The 25,687-nt window shown below is 40.5% G+C and overlaps 2 pseudogenes; both read left to right on the top strand.

Moving 5' to 3' along the window:
- Nucleotides 1–401: 401 nt before the first annotated feature.
- LOC131758972 (phosphatidylinositol N-acetylglucosaminyltransferase subunit Y-like) lies at nt 402–617 on the top strand (annotated as a pseudogene).
- A 2,314-nt stretch (nt 618–2,931) lies between these two features.
- On the top strand, nt 2,932–3,758 carry LOC131758198 (ferritin light chain pseudogene; annotated as a pseudogene).
- The last annotated feature ends 21,929 nt before the right edge of the window (nt 3,759–25,687 follow it).

Below are 25,687 nucleotides of genomic sequence, written 5' to 3'. Positions count from 1 at the left end.
TCAAGATAATTTAAAACACAGCCGCCCGCGGTCTCCCAGAGGTGTGTGGACGCGTTGGTGTCGCGGCCAGACCAGAGCGAGAGGACAAGGGAACCACCCCGTGCCTTCGACCCAGCGCTGCTGGAGTTCCTGGTGTGCCCGCTCTCCAAGAAGCCGCTCCGATATGAAGCATCAACAAATGAATTGATTAACGAAGAGTTAGGAATAGCCTATGCAATTATTGATGGGATTCCTAATATGATACCACACAGGCAGCTAGGATGACACATCAAAATAAGAAGCAAGAAGAAATGGAGCAGCATTAGATCATACTTAAAAACGACAACACACACAACTAACTTTTCTAAATAGCACCCACCTTTTAAAAAGTCAGAGTGGTGGGTAATAAGTGGAGGAGAAGAATGTTTCTGTCTCTTCCTACGTTGACTGTCCTTATTGCATTGGTCTTTTTAGCAGGGCTGTTATACTCGGCCTCTGTGGAAGAAAACTTCCCACAGGGCTGAATTAGCACAACCAGCCTGTCCTTTTACAGTCTGCCCTTGCCGATTACCATACCCGTTTATGTGTTCTTCCACCTTTGGACTTGGATGGGTGTTAAGCTCTTCAGGCATAATTAATAAGAATAAGTTGTAGATATTGCACCTCTTTGCCTTGAGTGTATGTTTTCTAAAAACAAGGACATTCAGTTATCAAAATCAGAAAATTAACACTGATGCATTACTATATTTAACCTATAGTCCATTTTCAAATTTCACCAGTTATCCTAATAAATATCTTTTGTAGCCATTCTGTTCCACCCTGCAAGTCCATCTCCCCGTTATAGGATCTAGTCCAGGTTCACGTATTACATTTAGTTGAATTGTCTCTTCAGTCTCACTTAGTCTGGAACAGTTCTTCAGTCAATCTTTGTATTTCTTGACGTTGACATATTTGAACAGTTCAGGTCAATTATTTTGTAGAATGTCTGTCAATGTGGGTTTTCTTCATGATTTTCTTCATGGAATGTTTTTTCAATTAGACTTAGGTGATGACCTTCTGGCAGTAATACTGTGTGAGGTTGTGTCCTTTTCAGTGCAACACTCAGAAAGTATATGGTGTCAGTATTCTCCATTTTTGGTGATGTTGACTTTGTCTACTTGGTTATGGTGATCTCTTCCAGGTTTATCCTCTCTAAAAGCACTATCTTCCCCTTTGTAATTAATTTGTGGAGAGATACTTTGAGACTAGGTAGCTATCTTCCTCAAATTTCAACCCGATAGTTTTGGCATTCATTGACAATTTTGTCTGAATCAATTACTGCCATACCAGTGCTAAATGGTGGTTTTCTATCTTATTCCTTCTGCATGAGATTCTCCTATAAGGGAGAATTTTTCCTTCTTCCATATTTATTTATTTATTATCAGAAGAAGCTCTTCTATTTATTTAATCTCAGTATAAACATTCCTCACGAATCAGTATTTTCCCCTCTGTCATATGTCAAGTTTTCATATGTTCTCGGGTCTTTCTTGGCTTTCTCTTTTGTTCAATGATCATTTGGCCTTCTCTGTGCCAAAACAACACTATCTCAATTATTATGGCTTCCTCATTAGTTTCAATGTCTGGTTGACCAAGTTTTCTCCTTCAATAAAAATTGAAAAGTGCCTTGGATATTCTCCCTTTTCCATGTAAATGTCAGAATCAACTGTCATGTTTCACAAAACCTCTGTTGATATTTTAATGAGGATTACATTAACTCTGCACGTCAATTTGGGGAGAACAACTTGCCTTTAAAAAAAATTGAGCCTTCCTTTCCATGAACATAGCATATTTCTCTGAGTGTCTTTTGATAACATTTTACATTTTTTTCTGTATAGGCTTTATATATCTTTTATTAGATTTCATTTTAGATATCTATTTTTAAGCTATTTAAATGTAATCTCTTTCCAAATTATGTTTTCTATGTGCATGTTGTTACAGATTTGTTTTCTGAATACTTGTTAAATTTTATAGGAATGCAACTGAATTTTGCATATTGATCTTATGGTAAATTCTTACTCCTTCTAATAAGCAGTCTTTTAGATTTTTTTACATAGGCTATCATATCCTTTTTGAAAACATGCAGTCCTTTGTCTTCCTTTCCAATCTTTTTGTCTTTGATTTCTTTTCGTCTTTCAGCGTGAGATTAATGAAATGGGCAGGGGACCATTCACAATGCTGGGTCGTTGCTTCATTACCCAGAATCCATCACGGTCCCCACTACAGTTTGGAACCATCTAGTGGTGATCGTCCACCCCAGTTTACATATTGATGGGAAGGATTCAGGGTCTGCAGCTGACTGGACTTCAAGAGAGCACCAGTGATTCCAGGAAATGCTGGCTAGTTGGCAGTAGTTTTGTTGGCCCAGTTTGGGAATACTGAGTTGGTAGATCACTGCGCTAGCAGGATTCAAACTTCACCCCCCCTGTGGCTTTTGTGCTATTTTCCTTCCAGTCTCCTCCCTTCACCCCCTGTCATATTCCATTCCCCAACGTCAGACTAAGAACTTAACTCTCCTTCCTTCCTACCACCTGCGGCGTTTGGTGGTGGGTAGGAGCAAATCCTTCATTCTATAACCTCAGAATTCATGATATCCTGGGTGTATTTTCACAGGATTTTACTGTATTTATTTGTGTGTTTCCCCCTCTCCTTCCATTATGGTAAACTTCAAAAGGTTGAGGATTTTTATGTTTCATTCATAGCCGTATGTATGCTAGAAGAGTTCCTAGCATGCAGGAACCCAAGAACATTTATTAAATAAAATGAGCAAATGGACACTGAAATCTTCCGTTACATGGTTAATTTCTTCCTACAATGATATCAACTATTGCTTTAAATTTTTAAGTTTTTTTTTTATCAGATGCATACAAAATTAAAATTGTTGCAGCATCTCGATGAACTCAGTCTCTCTTAATAATGTTCTCAGTGTTTTGTTTTTTATATTTTGGTCATGAAACCTATTGCAAGGCAGTGCGCTCAGAGGTCCCGCGGATCTGTCTCTTGCTTCAACAGTGTTTGGATGGAACAGACCCAGGGAGGCCCCTTCCTCCAAGCCTCCGACTACCCTCCATCTTTTTTCCAGCGGCAACTTTCAGAACCAGCCCCTCAGTTATCCTCAGCCTCTGGGACCAGCCAGCACTGTTTTTTGAACTTAACTCCTTATTACCCATCAACCAGATTCCTCAGAATTATTCCATCGAGGTGGAGGCCACCTTCAGCCATCTGGTCACCTTGCATGGGCCGGCCTCCTACACCTACCTGTCTCTGGGCTTCTATTTCCACCACAGCTCTGGAGGCCTTGGGCCACGTTTTCCACAAATTGGCTGAGAAGAAGCAGGAGGGCACCAAGCCTCTCTTGAAAATGAAAAACCAGCGCAGCAGCTGTGCCCTCTTCCAGGACGGGCAGAAGCCATCTCCAGATGAGTGGAGTAAGACCCAGGACACCATGGAAGCTGCCATTCTCATAGAGAAGAGGCGGAACGAGGCCCTTTTAGATCTGCTTGCTCTGGGTTCTGCCCGCGCAGACCCTCAGCTCTGTGACTTCCTGGAGAGCCACCTCCTAGATGAGGAGGTGAAATTCATCAAGAAGATGGGCAACCATCTGACTGACTTCCGATGGCTGTCTGGTCCCCAGGCTGGGCTGGGCATCTCTTCCAAAGGCTCTCTGTTAAGCATGACTAAGAAGGAGCCTCTGGAGCCCTGCGGCCTTTGAGGAGCCCTCTGGTGCCAGGGCTTCTGCCTGAAGCCTCTCTCTGCTGCCACTAAGCAGTTTTTTAACCACCCTGGAGCCCTCCCCCAAGCCTTGGACCAAATGGAAACAATAAAGCTTTTTTTTTTTTTTTGTGGTACGCGGGCCTCTCACTGCTGTGGCCTCTCCCGTTGCGGAGCACAGGAGCACAGGCTCCGGACGCGCAGGCTCAGCGGCCATGGCTCACGGGCCCAGCTGCTCCGCGACATGTGGGATCTTCCTGTACCGGGGCACGAACCCGTGTCCCCTGCATCGGCAGGAGGATTCTCAACCACTGCGCCACCAGGGAAGCCCCAATAAAGCTTTTTGCAGCAACAAAACAAAACAAAAATCTCCCCCCCAAAACACCCCCCCCCCCATTTCAGTACTAGCATGACAACAAGCTTTCTTTTGGTTGCTCTGTGCCACATATGTCTTTTCACTTACTTTTACTTTCAACCTTTTTGTCCTTATGTTTTTTCAAAAAATTTTATTTATTTTATTTATTTTTTATTTTTGGCTACATTGGGTCTTCATTGCTGCACGTGGGTTTTCTCTAGTTGTGGCGAGCGGGGGCTACTCTTCGTTGCGGTGCGTGGGCTTCTCATTGTAGTGGCTTCTATTGTTGTGGAGCACGGGCTCTAGGCACGCGGGCTTCAGTAGTTGTGGCACGAGGAGGACTCAGTAGTTGTGGCACATGGGCTTAGTTGCTCCGCGGCATGTGGGATCTTCCCCGACCAGGGCTCGAACCCGTGTCCCCTGCCTTGGCAGGCGGATTCTTAACCACTGTGTCACCAGGGAAGCCCCTGTCCTTATGTTTTATGTCCCTCTCTACTAAACAGTATTTAGCTGGATTTTTAAAAATATAATTGTGCAATCAGTCATTTAACTGGTGAGTTATTTTCTTTAACCTAGTATACCCAAAGTATTATTTCAACCAGGTACTCTTTTAAGAACTTTACTTTCATTAACTCATTTAACTCTCATTTTACTGATTAACCTGTTTTACAGATTAGGAAACTGCAGCAAAGAAAGGTCAAAAAATTCGGCCAAGGTCACATAGCTAGGTAGATTTCTGAGCTGGGATTTGAGCTTGAGTTGTTAACTATAGTATAAAGGAGGGATAAAACCAAAACATTGTTTTTGGCAAAAGAAAATTTTATTTTTGCTTTTTTAAAAATAAATTTATTTATTTTGTTTATTTTTATTTTTGGCTGCATGGGTCTTCATTGCTGGGCGGGGGCTTTCTCCAGTCGCGGTGAGCAGGGGCTACTCTTCATTGCGGTGCATGGGCTTCACATTGCCGTGGCTTCTCTTGTTGTGGAGCACAGGCTCTACGCACATGGGCCTCAGTAGTTGTGGCATGCAGGCTCAGTAGTTGTGGCACATGGGCTTAGGTGCTCCGCAGCATGTGGGATCTTCCCGGACTGGGGCTCGAACCTGTGTCCCCTGCACTGGCAGGCAGATTCCTAACCACTGCGCCACCAGGGAAGCCCTTGCTTTTTTTAATTCTAGTGATTTTCAAGTTTTTTCATGTAGTACTTGGCTTTTTGCATTTCTTCTCTAGTTTATTTTTCATATTCTTTGTCTATTTTTATCTTGGAGTCATAAATGATCTTTTGTATTAAAAGCTCCTTGACTTAACCACAATAACATGTATTTTTATTTAATAAATTTTTCATTTTACCAGAGATAATTTCCCAGTTAACATTTTAATTTCCTAAGGAAATTTAGGAGTGTTATACAAGTCCCTTTGCAAAGAAAACATACCTCTGCTCTCCTTCATCCTCACTATCAGGAAATTCTCAGCTATTATTTTACAGTTCCTGAGCTCAAATTTCCATAAGAATAACATGGAGAAAGAAAAAAAGCATATATTCTTCTGTTATGTATATTATATAAAATATCATTTCTGGATGACTATAAAATTAAATTAAAAATATATTAGATATAACAAAGAACTAAACCTATTTAATATGCCATAAGTATCATATGGTATAATGAATAAATGGACACAACTACTATGTGCGTTATTTTAAGGAAAAAAACAAAATTAAAAAAAATTTTTTTAAAGGTAGAGATTAGTGATCATGCAAGATACAAAAAGGAATACTTTATTTTCAAGAATGAGCCACTATAGAGATCCTCTATGGAGAGATACAAAGTCTTATTCGATTTTTACAACAAACAAACAAAAGTTTAAGAAATTAAAGAATCATGCAGTCCCATTTTGAGGCTCTCAACATTTGTCACGGTCAGAAACTGTTTCCTGGGAAAACAGCACAGTTTTGGAAGGTTGCCATCTAGTGTTCACTTTTAGAATTGGTCCCACAAAATTAGTGTAACCTAAACAGATTATTTCAAAATGTAGTTAGAGGAAAACATAGGAAAAACACTCTTTGACATAAACCACAGCAAGATCTTTTTTGACTCACCTCCTAGAGTAACAGAAATAAAACCAAAAATAAACAAATGGGACTTAATTAAACTTAAGAGCTTTTGCACAGCAAAGGAAACCATAAACAAGACAAAAAGACAACCCTCAGAATGGGAGAAAATATTTGCAAATGAAACAACAGAAAAAGGATTAATCTCCAAAATATACAAACAGCTCATGGAGCTCAATATCAAAAAAACAAACAATCCAGTTAAAAAATGGGCAGAAGACCTAAATAGACATTTCACCAAGGAAGACCTACAGATGGCCAAGAGGCACATGAAAAGATGCTCAACATCACTAATTATTAGAGAAATGCAAATCAAAACTACAATGAGGTATCACCTCATGCCAGTCAGAATGGCCATTATCAAAAAAGCTAGAAACAATAAATGCTGGAGAGAGTGTGGTGAAAAGGCAACTGTTGGTGGGAATGTAAATTGATACAGCCACTATGGAGAACAGTATGGAGGTTCCTCAAAAAAACTAAAAGTAGAACTACCATATGACCCAGCAATCCCACTACTGGGCATATACCCTGAGAAAACCATAATTCAGAAAGAGTCATGTACCACAATGTTCACTGCAGCACTATTTACAATAGCCAGGACATGGAAGCAACCTAAGTGTTCACCAACAGATGAATGGATACAGAAGATGTGGCACATATATACAATGTAATATTACTTAGCCATAAAAAGAAACAAAACTGAGTTATTTGTAGTGAGGTGGATGGACCTAGAGTCTGTCATACAGAGTGAAGTTAAGTCGGAAAGAGAAGAACAAATACTGTATGCTAACGCATATATAAGGAATCTATAAAAAAAAAATGGTACTGATGAAACTAGTTGCGGGACAGGAATAAAGAGGTAGACACAGAGAATGGACTTGACAACATGGGATGGGAGGGTGAAGCTGGGGCAAAGTTAGAGTGGCATCGACATATATACACTACCGAATGTAAAATAGTTGGCTGGTGGGAAGCAGCTGCATAGCACAGGGAGATCAGCTCTGTGCTCTGCTATGACCTAGAGAGGTGGGATAGGGAGGATGGGAGGGAGGCTCAAGAAGGAGGGGAAATGGGGACATGTGCATGCATATGGCTGATTTGCTTTGTTGTGCAACAGAAACTAACACGGGATTGTGAAGCAGTTATACTCCAATAAAGAACTATTTTTTAAAAATGTAGGTAAGATCTTGACTCTTTGAAATTGGAGCCAGAGATCAAGAGAGAGTTTCCTGAGGTAACTGAGAATTTTTTTACATTAAGGAAAGAAAGGAGGAGGTTACTAAAGATGTGTGTACATACATGTGAGGACTGCAATGAATGAGGATAGACAATGCAAAGCGAAAATGGCAAATGCCCAGGACTCTTTAGGTAGAATAAAGAATGTGAGAAGGCTGAGGGTCAAATCTTTGAAGCAGTAGAAAAAAAGTGAAATTAGTCTTTGAAATGTATTAGATGGGAAATTAAAAAAATAAAATGTATTAGATGTTTACAGCTTTTGAAGGATTTCTGTTTTAGACAATAAAAAGTTACCATTTATTGAGTATTTAGTGAGTACCAGATATTCTAAATGATTTGCATGTAATACATACCTGACTTCTGTAATTACTCTGTTACCCCCATTTTAAAGATGAGAAAATTGAGGTACAGAAAGGTTACAAAGCTGGTAAGTGGCAAAACTTGGTCATTTGATTTTTCTAAACCAGGAGGCTGGTTCCAATATCCATGCTCTTAACACACATGCTATACACTTCCATCTAAAATAAGTACAGAACTTGGTCTGGGGTCACCATATAACATTAGATAGAAAGTTTAGTCAACTATCCAAATAATGCTGACAAAATTTTATTATTTTTATTATCTGGATCTGGTGTTTGAACTGATAAACTCATCTAACAATTGTTCAGTTTTCCCTTTTACATCTGTGCTACGTTTTTGATAAACTTTAGCACATACATGTTTAAGGAGAAAAAAACCAAAAAAGACATTTCCTAAGGAATATTAGATAGCTCAGAGAATCTTTGGAGAACTAGAGAGCCAGGTTTGGAGGCCATGCAGTCAGAAACAATGCCCAAACCACGTTAAGATATTGTGCCAGTAAAGGCTCCATTGAAACCAGACACTGCATTACACACCACTCACTGTGGACATGAGATGCCAGGACTTTCACCTACTGACCATGGAAGATAACATCTCAGAGGCTACCTGTGCCCCCAACATGGATTTCCTGCAGCCCTGTCTTGCCATGTAGCTCAGTTGTGGTCTGACGTCTCTCGTGGGTGTGTGAGATTTGGGGAGCCTAGGTTCTGTGCCTGCAGCCTAGCTGTGAGTGAGTTGGGAGAGTGAGCTTTCTGACTCCTGCCATGTGGAGGTGGATCAAAAGGCAGGAAATTGTCTAGACAGGGAAAGGGTGGTGGTAAACCAGAAAAAGCACATCAAGGGAATCCATTTTAAAACCTCAGTAGTACGAGTCTTTGACCAGCTGCTCTGTTGGTACATTTCTCTGAGACCTAGTTGTCATTTCCATAGTTCTTAAAGTCTTCTTGAATTTATTTTTATTTTCATTGGATAAAAACTCTCCCTTGGGCTTCCCTGGTGGCGCAGTGGTTGAGAGTCCGCCTGCCGATGCGGGGGGCGCGGGTTCGTGCCCCGGTCCGGGAAGATCCCACATGCCGCGGAGCGGCTGGGCCCGTGAGCCATGGCCGCTGCGCCTGCGCGTCCGGAGCCTGTGCTCCGCGGCGGGGGAGGCCACAACAGTGAGAGGCCCGCGTACCGCAAAAACAAAAACAAACAAACAAACAAAAACAACTCTCCCTTGTCTAGAAATCAAATGACTCTCGAGCACAAATAGCTGGACCCCTCACCCCACCTTGCTGTCTACCTTTGGAAGAAAGAAAGAAATTAAGCAGGTTGATATGGAGTTGGTGCTTTCCAAGCAGTTATTCCTCCTCAGGCTGGTCAAAGAATCCCCACTTTTCCTCAGTGAATCATCCCTTCCCGCTGCCTTTCCCTATAGTTTCTGTAGAGATAACATCCCCTACTCTGCTGCTCCCGCCCGAGTTCCAGAAGCCTTAGGCTCAGTTCGGCCAATCAGAACATACACATACCAGCCCTCCTCCCCAGCCGTGTGATTAGTTCTAGAATAGGCAGGAAAAGTGTCCGGGACAGACTAATGAGACTCAGTCTGAGGCTAGTTCCTAGAACGGCAGACTTGCATCTCCTGGCTCCTCTCTTTCTGCTGTGGTTGCTAGGCTAGGACACAAGCCTGGAGCTGCTGTTGACTAAGCTGATACTCCTTGATGAGCACTTTCCTGAGAGTAAAATTGACACAGTGGAAAGTAGAGACGAGAGGTAAATAGACACGGTCCTAATATCCCTTGAGTACCCAGAACCAGCTGTGCTTGAAGCTTGCACCGCCTCTGGACTTCTCAGTTCCTCACGTCAGTTAAGGTCACTTTCCGCGTAAATCCATTTGGATGTCTTCAGTGACTTGCAACCAAAAGACTCTTGACTCATTTTACTGGTTAAATAAAAGTTAATCACTACAGATTTTCCTCTAATAATTCTGATTAACAAACATTTATAGTACCTCTAATTTGATGTCCAAATAAAAAAAACCTTGGCCTTGTTTTTATATAAGTGTGTATATACCACACTGTATATACACTGTATATACACACTGTGTATATACACACTGTGTATATACACTGTGTATATACACACTGTATATACACACAGTATATACACTGTATATACACACAGTATATACACACTGTATATACAAACAGTGTGTTTGCACACACACACACAGTAAGGAAAAATGGAGTAAATATATCAAATATTTTATTCATCTTGTTTTCTTTCTCTTTAGATAAAATGACCTTTTTAGGATTTGATGAGAGAGAAAACATACTTGCATATATATATATATTTTTTTTTTTTTTTAAATTTTTGCCAGTGTTGGGTCTTCGTTGCTGCGCACGGGCTTTCTCTTGTTGTGGCAAGTGGGGGCTACGCTTTTTTTGGGGGGTGGTGGTACGCGGGCCTCTCACTGTTGTGGCCTCTGCCGTTGCGGAGCACAGGCTCCGGACGCGCAAGCTCAGCGGCCATGGCTCACGGGCCCAGCCGCTCCCCGGCATGTGGGATCCTCCCGGACCAGGGCATGAACCTGCGTCCCCTGCATCAGCAGGCGGACTCCCAACCGCTGCCCCACCAGGGAAGCCCTATTTTTCTATATATTTTTTTGCTCTAGCCAGGTTTTCTCTTGAATGCAACAGAGAATTATTTTGCTGTTTCTTGCATCCCAGTGTTTGGAGGTCAGCCTAAGTTTAGCTGCATTAATTTTGTTTCTTTTTAACATGCTGGCTTCACTCTCCTCAGGTTTGACCTTTCAATTTCTTTCCTATATCTTACTATTCCAGGTTAAATGCCGGGATGTACACACACATTTAATAGAGGAGTACTGTAAGTTCAGGCAGACTTTTATCTCTCTGTCTCCTGTAAGAATTTATGAGCGCTATCAAGTAACAATAGTACCCTGCTTTACTTTGTTTCATCTTTTAACTTTCAGTGCCTAGTTTTAACTGTCCTTCCTCTTCTAATCATAAATCAGATCCCACTGTACTTATCTTAAGAGCAGCTGTTGTATTGAAGGAAACAGATCAGTATCACTAATTTAAATCTAAATTTACTTTGGAGGAAATAGTTCATTAAAGTTACTGTACCTAGATATATCAAGAATCTAGTTCTCAAGTTGTGTTTCTGCATAACTTATGAAATAAGACATAAATGGGTGCCCTGGAGAAACTATAGACTTAAGCACTGTCTTTGTCTGTTCAGTTGGTTGTAACAAAATTCCCCAGACTGGGTGGCTTATAAAAAACAGACATTTATTTCTTACAGTTATGTATGGAGGCTGGGAAATAGAAGATTAAGGCGCCAGCAGGGTTGAGTTCTGATGAGAGCCCTCTTCCTGGTTCAGAGCTGGTGTCTTCTCACTGTGTCCTCACATATTTGAAAGGGCTAGGGATCTCTCTGGGGTCTCTTTTATATCCCATTCATGAGGGTTCCACCTGTGGAATTAATTGAGGAACCTCAGCTAAAACTGGAGTCAGGACAGGCCTGTAGGGGGAGCTCTCACACCCTGCAGTACATCATCAATCACTTCAACTAGGAAGAGACTTCTGCCTATATTTCCAACAGGAAGGTGCCTCTACCGTCCAGTAGGAAGAAGAAAACTCTCTGCCCCATGACAGCTCAGCCAATCTGAGACAGTGGCAGCCCAACGAATAAAAAGCCTTCATACTTTGGACTCCAGTGGACTCTTTGGTTACCACAGCCCCACCCAACTCCCACCTTTCCCCTATAAAGGCAAGTTCCCCTTCCCTGTTCTCTGGATTTGCCTGTGGTCTGCCATGGTTCACGTATCCTGGATTGCAATTCCTCTGCTATTTCTGAATAAACTCAGTTTTGCTGGTAATATAACTGGCTATTATGTTTTTAAAGTTGACTACCCTTATGACCTAATTACCTCCCAAAGAAAGGCCCTCCCTCCTAATACCATCACTTTGGAGTTTGGATTCAAAATATGAATTTGGGGGCAGGGGACACACAAATATCAAGTCCATAGCAAACACTAGGACACATTGGTTTGAAGAGCAGAAACTTTGTCTTTGAGGCTCCATGATGCCTTCCTTTTTTCTACCTTTTCTTTTAACAACATTAACTTTGTGTTTTACTGGACTTAATGTTATTAGTGTGTCTTTTCATATTATCTTGAAATGTGTTCTTATAATTCCAAAATAAAAATTTACTCTTAAATATTGGAATTCTTGTTCTACAACTCTTGCGTTCGTGAGTTTCATGTACTAAAATATCCAAATGGAATAGTTTTTGTGTGACTCTCTGGAAGTTATGCCCAATAAAATTAACCAAGAATACAGCTTTTTTTTTTTTTTTTTTTTTTTTTTTTTTTTTGCGGTATGCGGGCCTCTCACTGTTGTGGCCTCTCCCGTTGCGGAGCGCAGGCTCCGGACGCACAGGCTCAGCGGCCATGGCTCACGGGCTTAGTGGCTCCGCGGCACGTGGGATCTTCCCGGACCAGGGCACGAACCCGTGTCTCCTGCATCGGCAGGCGGATTCTCAACCACTGCGCCACCAGGGAAGCCCAAGAATACAGCTTTTATGGAAGGAGTGAAGAGCTTGATTTGGGATCCTATGCATCTTATGTTGCTAGGTTGCTCAACCTAGAAAGGGGCAAATCCTTAAAAGGGGACGATTTTTCAGTATTACAACATAGTATCACAGCATGGGCTTCTGACTGGCTTGTGTGAAATGGACCTGTGGGTTTCTCAGAACACCACCTCACAAAAACTCAGACCAGTATCCTACCTAGTAGGATACCTAATAGGATATCCTTCCTAGTATCCTGGACATCCGGGGAGAAAAGAATTAAGGGTGAGGGGAGGGCTGGGCAGAAGGGAAGGGGAAAGGAGGAGGAGGAGGAAAGAAAGAGAACTGTGTTTCACATTTTATCGTCTTAGGGCAAATCCTGAGTATCCCCAAGCTTGTAAATAACAGGATAATGTTCCCTCCCTGAAATTAGGATCTTATTTTTATGTTATGAATTTATGATTTCCTAATTGCTATTGATATTTGTTGCAACTTAAAACAAGCAGATATTCTTGTAAATTAGATTTGCCTATTATAAACTAATGGATGTCTCAGGTTCAATACAATTTTTGCTTAGTTTTTTATTGTATGAAAGTATTTTAGTTTTGTTTACTGTAAGAAATATGCATAATTAAATTGGCTTCTCTGTGATTAAATATTTCATAACTTCCTTTATTGATTTGTAATTTTTACTGATAAAGTGGTTATTTTCAAAACTAAATGAAGGCAAATGATTGTAGTAAACAGTGAAATTATTTAAGTATTTGTAAGTAAATATCTAATGTATTTCCTCTAAAATGGGTCATTTCTGAAGCAGACACATGTTTATAAATATAGTTTAGGCACCATATGTTAAGTTTATGCAATATTTTTTCCAAAACAGTTAATATACTTTTTGTTAACCTACTGTTGTTTAAAAAAATTACTTCAAAACTTATTGGCTTAAAAAATCACAACTTTGTTATGCCTCACAGTTCGTGGATTGGTCTTTGGCTATGGCTTGTTGATTTCACTACTTGGACTGGACTGGAATGTCCAGGATGGCTGCTTCACTCACATTTGTCACTTGGGCTAGGATGGATTGAATGATGGGTCTTACTGGAATGGCTCTCTTACAGTCAGATATTTGGGGCTTTGGTTCCCCCTGCTGGCTGTGTTCCTTGGTCTTCTCCAGATAGCATTAGAACCTCTCTTCATGTGGCCTCTCTCTAGTTCTTCTGGCCAAGTAGCTAGACTCCTTAAGTTGTCAGGTGTAAGCCTGGAGCAGATACACGGTCGCTTCTGCCACATTCTGTTGGCTAAAGTAAATCACAGGGTCAGCATGAATTCAGGGTGGAAGAGAACTACACAGGGTGTGAATACCAGGATGAGAAGTTCATCATGGGAGAGGAGGTACCTTATGGAGTTTAGCTACTTCGGTCCATGTGTCCCTTGATGGCATCATTTCCCGGATCCTCAAGGGTAAAACTGAGTATTTCTCTGGATGTATCCTTTGTGTTATCTGAGGCTTAAGAAATAATGCCTCTCAGAAAAAGAGCACTTAGTTTAATAATTTGGGAGGCAGTAGAAATGATAGCCCTTCTCTTGGGTTTATAATGGCTTACTAAAAACAGTGAGGACTTTGCAGTATAAAAAATATATTTACTTTGTTTAACCTGGCATTTCCCAAACATTTAAGTGCATTGAACTGTGCCTGGCACTTAGTAATCACTTATAAATATTTGTTGAATGAGATTTATCCCTTTTTCACAAAACATACATGTACATTACAAAGAATTGGTGTCTCCAGGAAAGAACTTTGTGAAAGGAGTATGTGATTCTGGGTTTCCTCCTGATCTACAGCCCCCATCTAGGTGCTTCCTAATGAATGAAGTAAGTGTTGTACTTTAGTATGACCCCGTCTCCTGGTTGCAGGTGACTAGACTCGCATGGACACCTGACTCAAAGGCAGTTGTCTACAGGCTGGCCAGCAACTTGAAAGATAGCCTGGCACAAGAGCTTTCACCAAAAGTAGTCTAAATTGGATTGTGATAGGCAGGGCCAATTCGACCCTGTCACTCGGGTAGTTTGAACGTGGGAAAATCAGTCAGTTCGTTGGCAGGGGTAAGTGTAGCAGAAGCAGAGAACACATGAGTTTCCCTCGTACGCAGCGCTAGGTTGCTGTTGCTTCGTGACCCTGGTCTCGTGGCTGCTGAAAACACTTCCTATTCCCCTCTCTTCCCCTATCTGTAGAATAAAGCCCATTAACTGTGGTAGCCCAACTATGTCCCCACTTCTTACTATCTGAAAAAGTCTAATATGTGATGTCCGGGAGACCTGATGCTCTCTTATTCAGAATGAGAAAACACGCTATTCAATTATCTACTCAGGGAAGAAGTGCCACTATGACACGCTCTCTTCAGAAGCCTGTAAACACAGTGGGAACTGCTACTAGTGGCGCCAATAATAGGTAGAATGGTAGGATAGGCTGGCACACAAATTGCCGAGGAAGTTTTTTTACCTGTTGTAGGAAACTCTTTGGTTAATAGCTACAGAAGAAACACTTAATGAACAAATACTGATGTATCATTATTAACTAAAGTCCACAATTAATTCAGATTTTCTTAGCTTTTACTTAATTCCTTTCTATGCTCCAGGTTCCCATCCAGGATATCACATTGTATTTAGTGGTCATGTCTCCTTAGGCTCCTCCTGACTGTGCCAGTTTCTCAGACTTACCTTGTTTCTGATGATCTTGACAGTTTTGAGCGCCGATCAGGTATTTTGTAGGTTATTCCTCTGTTGGTTTTTGTCTGATGTATTCCTCATGATTCGACTGCAGCCATGGGTTTTTGAAGGAGGATCGCAGACGTAAAGTGTTATTTGCATCACATCACATTAAGGCTGCATACCATCACCATGACTCCGCACTGTTGATGTCGATCTTGGTTACCTGGTTGAGGTAGTGTTTGTCAAGTTTATTCACGGTAAAGTTGCTCTTTTTCTCTCCATTTCCATAATGTACATTTGGAAGGAAGTGTGCACGGCCCATATTTTAGGAGTGGAAATTTATGGTCCCTCTTCTTGAGGGTAAAGTATCTACATAAATTATTTGGAATTCTTCTCCATGGGAGACTTGTCTCTTCTCCCATTTATTTATTCATTCAATCATTTATATATATCAGTATGGACTCATAGATATTTATTTTATACTTGTGATAATTCAATACTACTTTGTTTTGTTGCCCAAGTAGTTCCAGCTTTGGCCATTGGCAGCTCTCATTTGGCTCTTGTGCTTCTTTGACAGAACCACAAGAATGTGGTATTTTGTTATATTCTGTTTTGTTTTGTTGTTGGTTTTTGTACTTCCTTACTTTCTGACACTACAAGATGTCCCAGGCTCATCTCGTTTATTTCTTAGCTAGTCCTAAAATCAGCCATTACTCCAAGGAACCCTGGTTAGTTATTCGAAGTGGCATTAGAAACCAAGATCTGGGCATTAGGTGTACTTGTTACTATGAGTGGGGCATTGTTTCTTTTGAGGCTTCTCAGCTGACAGAGCAAAGAAATATACATGTGCATATCACTTACATATATACACGTATCAATAAATATTTCTATGTGTAATCATCTGTATCTATAATAATCTACACATGAGTTCTTACAAGTGTCTGCAATTCTAATCCATTACCAAATGAATCATTCTAGCCTCTCCTCAACCCCTACCCCTTGCTTATCTGATTCCCACTCCAACAGTGAGAAAGTTGGCTCTCAGTCTGTGCCATCCATTTACTGAATTGTTCAATTCCATTGTATATGTACAGTAGCATCAGAATTGTTAACCAATACACTCATGGGAATGACTTTATCAACTAGAGTACAGTGCTTATGTGAAGTTCCTTTTGCGTTTGGTTTTACTGATCCCATTCTTCCAAATTTACTTAGTTCAGCACCCACTTCCCTTTAGTGATGCTGTAAAGAAATGAAAAGGATGAAGTAAATTTACAGATTAAAATAGTCTTAAAGACATATCATACTTTTTAAATTGGTGAGAATTAATTACACTATCTAGAGTTGTACATTTAAATGGTGAAACAAACAAAAAAGCAGGGCTTCCCTGGTGGCGCAGTGGTTGAGAATCCGCCTGCCGATGCAGGAGACACGGGTTCGTGCCCTGGTCCGGGAAGATCCCACATGCCGCGGAGCAACTAAGCCCGTGAGCCATGGCCGCTAGGCCTGCGCGTCCGGAGCCTGTGCTCCGCAACGGGAGAGGCCACAACAGTGAGAGGCCCGCATACCGAAAAAACAAAAACAAAAAAACAAAAAAGCAAAGAAGTTATGACTATAACAGTAACCACATAAAAAGTAACTTCTACTTCTGGGCAGATAAAGTGTCAGAGATTGGATGTACTATCCCACCTGAAACAGGTATAAAACCCAACAAAATAATATATGAAACGATGATTTTCAGACATTAGATACCAGGCAATGCAGGGCAGTGAGATGGGGAAATAAACAAGGTAAGCCCTACAATTGCCTCAGTTTACTACCTAGAGAGAGTTTTGAGGCTACAGTGCAATTTACATGAGGGAGAAGAAATTAAGTCGAGACCCCAGGAGCAAACGAAATTTTACTGTTGTTGTCTGAACAGGCTCAGTGGATGGTGAGCATTTGGGGATTTAGCACACGAGAGAAACATGTTTGCTCTAGGGTGTCAGGATTCTTTTATTTTTTTAAAAAATAGTCTCTATTTTTAGAACAATTTTATATTTACAGAAAAACTAAGTAGATGGTACAGAGAGTTCACAAATACCCCCCACACAGTTTTCCCTATTGTTGACATTTACCTTACCGTGGAAGGAAGGGGGAACCCAAGCAGAGACCAGGAGTCCCTCTGAGTTAAGGAGATGGAGCTGGGACTGAGAGAGACACAGTGGAGTGCAGGAGAGGAGACAGCGACCACAGAGAAAGCTCCAGAGATGGCAGAATGTCCACTTGAGCAGAGGCAAGTGAGGAAAGTAATGTAGGACAGAGAAAAACACCACCCAAAAGGAGCACAGGGGAAAATGCCGGGAGCTCACACCAGCAGAAATAGATAGTGTTCCCACGGACTAGAGTAGAAAAACTTGGCTTTGGGCAAAGTATTCAAAAGCATGTTCTGGGTGGTAGGGCACACTTAGTCATAGACTAAAGGCTGCTTGGGTACCACCTAATGATGCTAAAAGCAAGACTTGAAAGTATCAAACTGTTTCCAAGTAACTTAACTGTGACCCAGGATAAAACTCAAGAATATTTATAGGAGTACAAAAATATACAGCATTCACAAAGGTAAAATTCACACTATCAGGGGTCTAATAAGGAGGAAGGAAGACGTGGAGGAAAGGAGGAAGCTATGACACATCATGAGAAAAAAATGTATCAATACAAAAAGGTGTAAACACAAATAATAGAATTAGTATATAAGGATATTAAACAGTTACATTACATACATTCAAAGAGGTAGAGGAAAGACTTCTCATGTTAAGTGGAGGCATGGAAAACATATTTTTCTACAAAGACCCGTGTTGAACTTCTAGAGATGAAAAGTAAAATGTTTGAGATGGAATATATATATATTATTCTCAGTAACAAAAGAACAAACAATACAGTTAGAAAAATGGGCAATATATCTGATCAAACCCTTAACCAAGGAAGATATACAAATAGCAAATAAGCACATGAAAAGACATTCAACATCATTAGACATTAGGGAAGTGGAATTAAAACCACAATGAGACACCATTGCGTACTACAATCATGACTAAAATTGAAAAGACCAGCCATACCAAGTGTTGGCAAAGATGTGGAACAACCATAGTTCTCACACACTGCTGGCAGGAATGTGAAATTGTACATCCACTTTGGAAAATGGTTTTGGCAGTTTTTCAAAAAATTAAACATATACCTACCATATGGCTCAGCCATTCCTCTCCTAAGTATTTTCCCAGGGGGAAAGAAAGCATATGCCCACACAAAGACTTGTGTATGAATGTTCATGGCAGCTTTATTTGCAAAAGCCCAAAACTGAAATTACCGAAACATTAATCAAAAGACGAATAAACAAATCATGGTGTATCCATATGTTGAGAGTTTGGCTAAGCTACTCAATGGTATTGCTGTTTCAGCGTTATTTTGTGTGGCTAAGAGGCTTTGTGGGGAGAGGGGACTTAAACTGACACTAGCTCCATCATGCAAGTACATGCCCTAGAAAATAGCCTGCAGAGTCACAAGCAAGTGAAGCTTCCTGAGGTGACTCCCCCAACAGCCCCTGTGATCAAGTCTTCCCTGCCTCCCAAGACCTTTCCTTGTGAGCCTCTTAAATAAGAGCCCCTCACAGGGCTTACCAAAGCCTCATTAATTTTGGTTTGAATTAACCAATACAATACAGTGTTAGCCCCAAAGCACTCACCCACAGACCCTAATAAAGGCATGTGCCCGAGGCCTCTCTGCCTGCACCCTGCTTTGATCTACCAATGTGGCCCCTCAGGGTGTGTGTGCCATGTACTTTGTTCAGGATCTGTGAGTAATAAACTTCTCTATTTCAATTTCTCTTGTCGGTAGTGGAGCCACAGCTCATCATCCAGCACCCTATGCGCCACTTCACAAATGTGATTTGATCAAGTCATAACAACATACAATGAAATATTAACCATCAATAAAATGGAATGAACTATTGATACACAACAGAAACATGGATGAATCTCAATAATTACGGTGAAAAATGTAGGGAGAAGAATATGTGCTGTGTTTGGGGATGTATCCTATTACTTAGCTACTTTAACACACAGAAATTATTAACACACAGAAATTATTAACACAATGCTTTACATATAGTAAGGTACTTAAAGACAGTTTGTGGTTTTGATTAAATTATTATTTACATGTATAGATGACACACAAATTAAGAACCTAGAATAATTTTAGAGGAGGAATCCTTTGAGATAAATGTATCCAAATGGCCCTCCCAGAAGTTATGTGATTTCCCCAAGGTCATATGGGCAAAGTAGAAAACGTAGATTTCTAGCAAGTTATTTCCAGTCACTCTGAAGATCTCCTTTGAATTTTGAATGAGCCATAATTTAAAAATATAATGTTTTTTTTAGTAACTGGTCTTATGCGATTCACTATTTGGGGGCTTTTTTCTAAGGAAAAAAAAGACAATGTTAACCAGAAGGAAATGCTTCAGATGAAATTAAGAGATGTTTCAAGGATTCTTTCAGTCCTGTTTCTTTATTCAATCAAATCCCCCTAGTGGAGAAGATATGTCTTTACGTATCTTCATACATAAAATGTGGAGAAAATGGAACCACCTTGACTAGAGGGGTCATTTTCTCTACAGACTGACTTAGAAATCTTCTGGCAAGTCCCAGAGACTTGAAGGGAACTTTCCTGAATCTATGGTGATTCCTTCCAGGCGGAAACCAAATATTCGTGACTGCTTCCAAACCATCACACCAGTTTCTCAGCTCGTGGGGATTTAATGAGCGAGTGTGGAGGTGAATGAGATCCTAATGACCATTTATCTCTGGCTTGTGTGGCATCTTTTTAATTCTCCCAGGTGAACTTCTGAGACTGATGCTCCAATATCATCAAGGTAAATGACTTACAATATTACCAAGCTTACTTACCTAACTACTATTCTCTTACTGAGAATACCTGTGTACCCAAAGGGTTAAAATACACATTGCTCTGGGTTTCCTAATTTTTATGGCTCCTCAGTTTAGCTTAAAATATTTAATTTTTTCATTTCAGTTTTTATGATGCTTGAAATATACAGTGAAATTACGAGAGAGATCTTAATGCCTAAGGTTAATTACTTAGTTCGAGATATTTAGGAATGCCCATCCATTATTTAGAGCAATAGTTCTCCAAGTATGGTCCTCTGTCACTGATGGCCTTGCTTCATACTAAATGAGAAAATATAAACCTTCCATGGAAATTCCCTCATCTTTCCACTCCCTGTACAAATGGACTGGCATCTGTGCACATCCTCTCCTTTTACTTTATTTTGCAGGAATTACTTACTGCCCATTAAAGGCCCGTCTTTACTTATGCTCTGGATTCTCAGCCGCAAGGACCTCCATCCATCAGTTACCCTCTCTCTCTGTTGGATCATTCTCATCAGCATACAATTGACTCTAGGTTTTCTCCTTTCTTTTAAACTATCCTACCTTGATTCGGTATTATCCTTCAACTATGTCCCATATCTCTGCGCCCTTTTTCAAGCCAAACATCTTCAGGGATGTTGTCACATGGTAACTTCATTTGACTTCTAATTCACTCTTTCCAAAAAAAGTGTTTTTGTGTGTGTGTCAGAATGGTAATATCCAAATAGTTTAGAGTCAAATAATTCAATAAGGAATTTTAAAACAGAGAGCAATTTTCCTTCCCTGGAGGCAACCACTCTTAAGTCTTTTAGCAAATTCTCTTGGTATATATCTCCATATCTTGAAACAATGGGTGTATTGCTATTCTTGGTCTTTATGTTTTAGACAATATCTCTTGTTCTCTCACTGTGGAAAATGAGGATTTATCTCTTTCCTCTCCTATCATCATCACACACACACACACACACACAACAACACAGACACACTCATTGTATCCTTTCAAACTCTCCAGCTAGTCATACTGCAATTTTGTTAAGGTTTATATTCATAGTTTACATTATTATGACTAAATATGTGTGATTTAGAGCGGAGCCATGTAGTAAAACTATTATTAGCCTTCCTTTCCAGCATGATATTTTTCCTCTGGAGACAATTTCTTTTCTTTTTCTTTCTTTTTTTTTTAAGTGGGCTTGTGTGGTTTTCTTTGAAAAATTCTTTGTCTTTTCTCATCTTGAAAAAAAGTACTCTTACATAAAAAAGAAATAGTATAGAAATATGCTTTTTTTTTTTTTTTTAAAAAAAAGAATACTTCATAAGTGGCTCTGGCAAACACTTCTGGTGCCCGTCCACATCCACTTTGCCCTTACTGCCATCTCTTTGCATGAGGGCTTTCTTTGGGACTAGTGCCCTCTCTATAGATGTGCATTGCAATCCAAAAGTCCAGAGAAGGAACACTCCCTGGGAGTAGTCCTTGAATAATGACTGAAGGGAGTTGTATCAATGCCTCAGTTCTCTCCCTCAGGTGAGATACTCTGAAGGACATGCTCTACACTGTTTCTCAGAGTTCCCTGGTGGGATTTAGCTCCAGTTACCCACCATGGCTGCTTGATAGCACGCTCTTTTTTTTTTTTTTTTTTTTTTTTGCGGTACGCGGGCCTCTCACTGTTGTGGCCTATCCCGTTGCGGAGCACAGGCTCCGGACGCGCAGGCTCAGCGGCCATGGCTCACGGGCCCAGCCGCTCCGCGGCATGTGGGATCTTCCCGGACCGGGGCACAAACCCGTGTCCCCTGCCTTGGCAGGTGGACTCTCAACCACTGCGCCACCAGGGAAGCCCGATAGCACACTCTTTATTGACTTCCTTCTTGTCCCTGTATCACTCCACTAATGGTGTTTCCTGGGATCACCTCCCAAATAAATGACTTGTACTCGAATCCTTCTTTCCATGCCTGCTTCTTCAACAACCCAAACTAAAACAATAGTGCTGAGTATTTCCTGTTGCTTCACATTTTAAGGTACATGATATCTGCTGTCCCAGTTTTAGAGATGCTAAGATTAACAGGTGGACGCAGGTGGTGTCAGTCTGATGTGTCCATTATAGAATCCCCTTTCCTACCTGTATTAGTCAGGGTTCTCTAGAAAAACAGAACCAATAGGATAGATAAATAGCTAGGTAGGAATTGGCTCATGTGATCGTGGATGCTGAGAAGTCCTAAGATCTGCAGTCAGCAAGCTGGAGACCCAGGAGAGCTGATGGTGTATATTCCAGTATGAAAGACAGCAAGCTCGAGATCCAAGAGCCAACATTTCAGTTCAGTTCTGAAGGCAGGAAAAGACCAATGCCTCAGCTCCAGGAAGAAAGGCAGGAGGAGTTCCCTCTTACTTGTGGAAGTCATCTTTTTTGCTCTACTCAGACCTTCAGCTGATTGGTTGAAGACCTCCGTATTAGGGAGGCAAGCTACTTTACTCAGTCTACTGATTCAAATGTTAATCTCACCCAGAAACACAGACACACCCAGAATAGTGTTTAACCAAATATCTGGGCATCCCATGACCCAGTCAAGTTGACACAAAATTAGCCATCACACTGCCTTTCACCTAATACTTTTATCAGTCGCTAATGGTTATTGCCTATATCAATTACCCCCTCAGGTGTATTTTTGGCCGTGCCACACACTGCGGGATCTCATTTCCCAAACCAGGGATCGAACCCGTGCCCCCTGCAGTGGAAGCTCCCAGTCCTAACCACTGGACCGCCAGGGAATTCCCTCGTCAGCTGTTTAAAATGGTGATTTTTAAATGCCAACATTCCTTCTGCATTTATTAGCTAAAATTCTGTCAGCCTGAACTTTCCCTTATCAACTATTTGATTACCCTGAAATACAGTTTGTACAGAAAGGGTGTGATAAATATATATATATATATTTAAAATATTTGTTTAGGGCTTCCCTGGTGGCGCAGTGGTTGGGAGTCCACCTGCCGATGCAGGGGACGTGGGTTTGTGCCCCGGTCCGGGAGGATCCCACATGCCGTGGAGCGGCTGGGCCCGTGAGCCGTGGCCGCTGAGCCTGTGCGTCCAGAGCCTGTGCTCTGCAATGGGAGAGGCCACGACAGTGAGAGGCCCGTTATTTATTTATTTATTTGGTTGCATGGGGTCTTGGTCACGTGGGGTCTTAGTTGGGGCAGGCGGGCTCCTTTGTTGCAGTTTGCAGGCTCCTTAGTTGTGGCGTGCGAACTCTTAGTTGCGGCATGCACGTGGGATGTAGTTCCCTGACCAGGGATCGAACCCAGGCATCCTGCGTTGGGAGTGTGGAGTTTATGTGCTGTGCCACTAGGGAAGTTCCAATGTATCCTTTTTGACTTCGTTTTCCAAGTAGTTACCACTAATTTAATCCCAAACTCTGTCACCTATCTAAATTATTTTCAGTATGGTAATTCCCGTCAAATGCTCTGTCAATTTCATCTTCCTAAACAGGGCTCTCCAAGGGCTTCCTGACTTCTTGGAGAGGCTTCTGAATGATTATCTTCTAGACCTGGTACACTGCCGTCATCCTGGGATCTCCCTTCACTAGAATTCCCTCCAGTTGTTTTCTGTGTGGGAACTCCTATTCTCTGGATGCCATGTTTTTCTCTTTCTATTTAGGTGAAGCATATCCTCTAATATTTCTTTAAGAGAGGGTGTATGATAATTCTAGATTCTAAATTGGAAATATGTTTCTTTTTCCCTTTTTTTTTCTTTTGCGGAAATACTTTTCTTTTAGAGCTCTGAAGCTATTGTTCCATTTGTCTTCTAGCTCTTGGTGTGTTTCTTGATAGCTTCAATTCATTTATACTCCTGATTCTTTCTTTGTGAACTCTCCATCTGCTCCTTGGAAGATTGTAGGATTTACAAACAATTTCAGGACACCGGGGAACACGGTTTGGAAATTTCATAGTGCTGTGGTTTGTGTTATTTGATTTTTATCTGTTGAGCTGGACATTCAACGAATGTCTAAAATCCTTCAGTTATAGGAAATTTTGTTGAATAATTTCCTTGGTTATTTCCTCTGGTGGGTTTTCTCTTTTTTGGAACTCTTAATATTTGGATCTTAAATTTCCTAGACTGTTCTTTCTTTTTAAAAATTCTCCTCTATTTCTCATCTTTTGGGATTTTTGCTCTGCATTCTGAAAGATATCTTCACCTTTTCTTCCACTCCTGCTATCTTGTTTCTAATTCCAGGAGACCAATTTTGTTTCCTGAATACCTATGGCATTGCCATCTCATTGGTAAATCTTTCAATATGTATCTCTAAAATTACTCCTTTAAAGATATAATAACAAGGCTATTATCATGCCAAAAGAATGTCTTTAATATCAAGAGTCTAGGGGCTCTCTAAATTTCCTGTATTTAAAAAGATTTTTTTGTTTGAAGCAGTGTTCATATAAGTTCATGTATTTCAGTTGCTTGATAGTTCTCATAAGTTATCTTTTAATCTTTAGTTCTTCTTTATTTTTGAATTATTGAAGAATCAGGTCATTTATGATATAGTTTTTCACAGTTTGGACTTGACTGATTGCATTTATGGTGATTTTACATCTTCCTCTTTTCTCTGCATTAGCTATAAATTGATAATGAAACCTGAAGACTTGATTAAGATCAATTTTAACTTTTGGGGGGACATTAATACTTCATCAGGAAGCAGGAAAGTTCTAATGTTCTTTATTTTCATGATTTAGCAGCCATTGAGGACCATTGTCTTTATCCATTTATTTTATTTAAAGTTGTAAAATGGTGACATTATAAAATCTACCTTTCCTTCCTAATTTATTAGCTGTATGTCTACAAAGAAAAACTTCCTCTCATCAGCTTTTTCATTACCTGACTTACAGTTAGTGATGGAAGCCAAGGTAAATGCTTAATTCTTTCCTTTTATTTATAAGTTTTCAAAACAATGAGTTGGTTTGTCAGCATTCTCCAAGTGTGACAATTAGTTCTTTTTAAATTGTCATCATTATGAACATTTAGATTTAAACATATTTGATTTGTTTCAATACCTTATAGATGTTATCCCTTTAGTGCTCTAATTGTGTAATTTTGACAGGGGAAAGCTTCTTCAGTTTGGCTTCCGATTCCTTTTGCCATAATCCTAGTGGTTTTTGATAATTCCTTGTTTTGGATCTGACAGGATGTTTCAGGCTCATTTGCATGAATGATGTCTGAAATAATACATTTGAATTGATAGTATCAAGGTAAACTTATGATATATTTTACCTGAAAAAAGTCTTTCACTGAAAAAGTCCAGAAATATGGACTGACTCAGAAGCACTAAACAGTTTTAGAAGCCCAGATTGTGATATCTAAATACCACTCCCTTCTGAAAACCAGGAATCCTGGGACTCCTTAGAGAAATGGCTGATTCCAAATGTGGTGCTGTGTTTTCATTTGAAGCTTTGGATCCTCTTCTAAGCTCGTTCTGCTATTGGCAGAGTTTAGAAATATAATGAAATTAAGTTCTATATACAGACTGCAAATGAAGAATCCCCAAAGAAAAAGCTACAAGGAAACCATTGACAGTTTGAGGTCAAGTAACAAGATTGAAGTTTTAGAAATAACACTCTGACAGCAATGTTAAGAATGGAGTGTGTGGGCAGCAGATGCACAGGATGCCCAGATACAGGGATTAGTTGTGATTCATCCTGGATATAGGAAAGGCCTAATATTAACACA

The sequence above is a fragment of the Kogia breviceps genome, chromosome 6, assembly GCF_026419965.1.
Source record: "Kogia breviceps isolate mKogBre1 chromosome 6, mKogBre1 haplotype 1, whole genome shotgun sequence".
NCBI lineage: Eukaryota > Metazoa > Chordata > Mammalia > Artiodactyla > Physeteridae > Kogia > Kogia breviceps.
This window is presented reverse-complemented; position numbering and strand designations above follow the sequence as displayed.